Source organism: Dermacentor silvarum, chromosome 4 (assembly GCF_013339745.2).
Source record: "Dermacentor silvarum isolate Dsil-2018 chromosome 4, BIME_Dsil_1.4, whole genome shotgun sequence".
Lineage (NCBI taxonomy): Eukaryota > Metazoa > Arthropoda > Arachnida > Ixodida > Ixodidae > Dermacentor > Dermacentor silvarum.
Genome location: NC_051157.2, coordinates 219,393,924 through 219,396,598, shown reverse-complemented (window position 1 = coordinate 219,396,598; position 2,675 = coordinate 219,393,924).

Here is a 2,675-nt window from a genome sequence, read left to right as displayed (position 1 = left end):
TCGAATCCCGCCGCGCGAAGAAAGTAGTGACTTTTTTTTTTCCATATCTCTCTTGCTCCACATTCTTTGCTCGAAACTGCGAGCACCAGAATAGATTCTAAATTTATTCATTTTGCAAAAAGCACTTGACAATTTCCGCCTGTTTCCGTCTTTATATAAACAGTGGTGGTCCTTTAGCCTATTTTTTGTAAAGCAACCGAAGTCTGTCAGTATACAGGGTGTTTTTTTTTTTTTTTTTTAGCTGCACCAAATTTTAAAATTAGTAAAATGTAAATCTTTGTCAAGTTATGTTTGCCATTGCAGTGTACGGATTGGCGGCCTCTAGATAATACAGAGCAATTTCCGCAATTACGTGCGTAATTAGCAAATTTACGCTAATTAACTTTCTAATGATCAACAATAGGTGGCAAATGAGTACTTTGGGGCCCGTCCTCGACACTACCTAGCCCAAGGATCGAATTTTGAATAGCGGAGTTCATGTGGGAGCTACGCGAACAATTAGTTCCTCTTGGCAGGCTGCTTGAAACTGAAACTGGCCGCAAAAAGAGCGTCTCTGTCGTCGATGTCGCCACCCCCCGGCCCTTTCGTCACGTCTCCGACGTCACGGCTGTCCGACCAAACGAGCAGCTTGCGTTATCTCTTTGCTGTCTGCGGCGTTGGCCTAACGTTTCAATGCCGGCGGGCCGCCAAATTTACTTCGTCATTCCGTCGGGCGCCACGTTGCGCTGTGGCGCCAACCCCGCTCCTTGGGCTTTTAGATACTACAGGCGCGGCGTCATATCAGTCTGTATCAGTGAACGCCGCGGATAGCAAGGAGATAACGGAAGCTGCTCGCGGGCCGGACTGGCGCCTAGCTCGGAGACGTGACGAAAGGCAGGGGGGGCGGCGACAGCGTTATGCCATGTCATCAGCTTACTTGTTTTCTCGCATTAACCTGAATTGTTTTGCTATTTATTTGTTCAAATCGTAATTCTTTCGCTGCTGTGTGTAGACAACTTGACATCTTTGCTGCACTTGCTCTAACAAAATTTGTTTTCTTCTTTTTATTTATAGAACAGCTTCTGTAGTATGTGTTTTATTTTCGCGAGTGAGAAAATAAATTCTTCTTTTTCTAGCGTTAGGTAGTGTGAACATTCTCAAATTTGAACACACACACACACACACACATGTGTGTGTATGTGTGTAAATGGATCGGAAAACATTTCTTTAAATGGCCAGGAAAATATCGCTGACGATTGTGTCGTCGTTTATTGCTTGTGCATGTGCTGCAGAAGAACCATTTTTGTAAGGGACCACGGAAATGCAAGGGAAAAAAGCGCACGAAAAAAAAAAAGAAATGTGATTGTGGCAAATCAGAACCTGCTTCAGAATCAGAACGTTGTTTCTTCTTCTGCATTTGCTCTAACCGAAATTGTTTTCTTCATTTTATTTAGAACAGGGATTGGGCTTCGGTAGTGTGCATTTTTACTCATAATTAATTCTTGTTCTAGTTGCAGCGATAGGTACTTCCATCATTCTCAAATTTGAACACACACACGCACGCTGTGTGTGTTGCATGTGCTGCAGAAGGACCATTTTTGTAAGGGGTACCGCGGAAATGCAAGGAAAAAAAGCGCACGAAAAAAAAAAAAGAATTGTGATTGTGGCTAATCAGAACCTGCTTCAGAATCAGATCATTCTCAAATTTGAACACACGCACACTGCTGCAGAAGAACTATTTTTGTAAGGGACCACGGAAATGCAAGGAGAAAAAGCGCACGAAAAAAAAAAAAAAGAGAGAGAATTGCGATTGTGACAAATCAGAACCTGCTTCAGAATCGGGACGTCGTTTCTTCTTCTGCAGTTGCTCTAACCGAAATTGTTTTCTTCTTTCTATTTAGAACAGGGCTTTTTCTCAAATTCGAACACACGCACACTGTGCTGCAGAAGAACTATTTTTGTAAGGGACCACGGATACGCAAGAAAAAAAGCGCTCGAAAAAAAAAAAAAAAAAAAAGAATTGCTTTTGTGGCAAATCCTGCTTCAGAATTATTCAGCCGAGGCAGCAAAGAAAACAACAAATGTTCTTAAATGTAAATGTGTTCTGAAATGAAAATTTGGCAATTTTGGACGCCTTTCTTACTGGTTTGGTTTTCATTAGATATTTTCATTAGAATTTTATGCATTCAAACGCGGCCAGTTTTCATCAGTGATACGTGGCGCTTGCCTACCCTGACTACGAGCGCACCTAAAAAAAACACAGGAAAACAGAACACGCCAACAGCCGCGGGAAAGAACCCGCAAAGTCCGCTACCATGTCAACCGGGGCGGCAAAGAAAGTCTTTAAGCCGCACTCGACGCACCGAAAGTCCGCCACCGCGTCCATCGGGGTAGGAAGGAGAAGAAAAAAAAAAAAAACCCGGGATTCCTCCTGCTCTGTGTTGACAGTCTGCGGGTGAGTGGGGCGGCGCGCAAGCGCGCGGCAAAGTCCCTCAGCACGTCAGCCGGGGCGGCCAAAAAACCGCGTCAACCGGGGCGGCGAAGAACGCGCGTTTGAGCTGCACGCGATGCAAGTCGGCAGGCGCCAATGCGGCAATCGAGCCGCTCATAAGTGACCGAAATTGGTTGGCGTCGCGATTCCTCCTCCGCGGTGTTGACATTCAGCTAGTCTTCTGGCGAGTGGGGTGGGGCAGTGC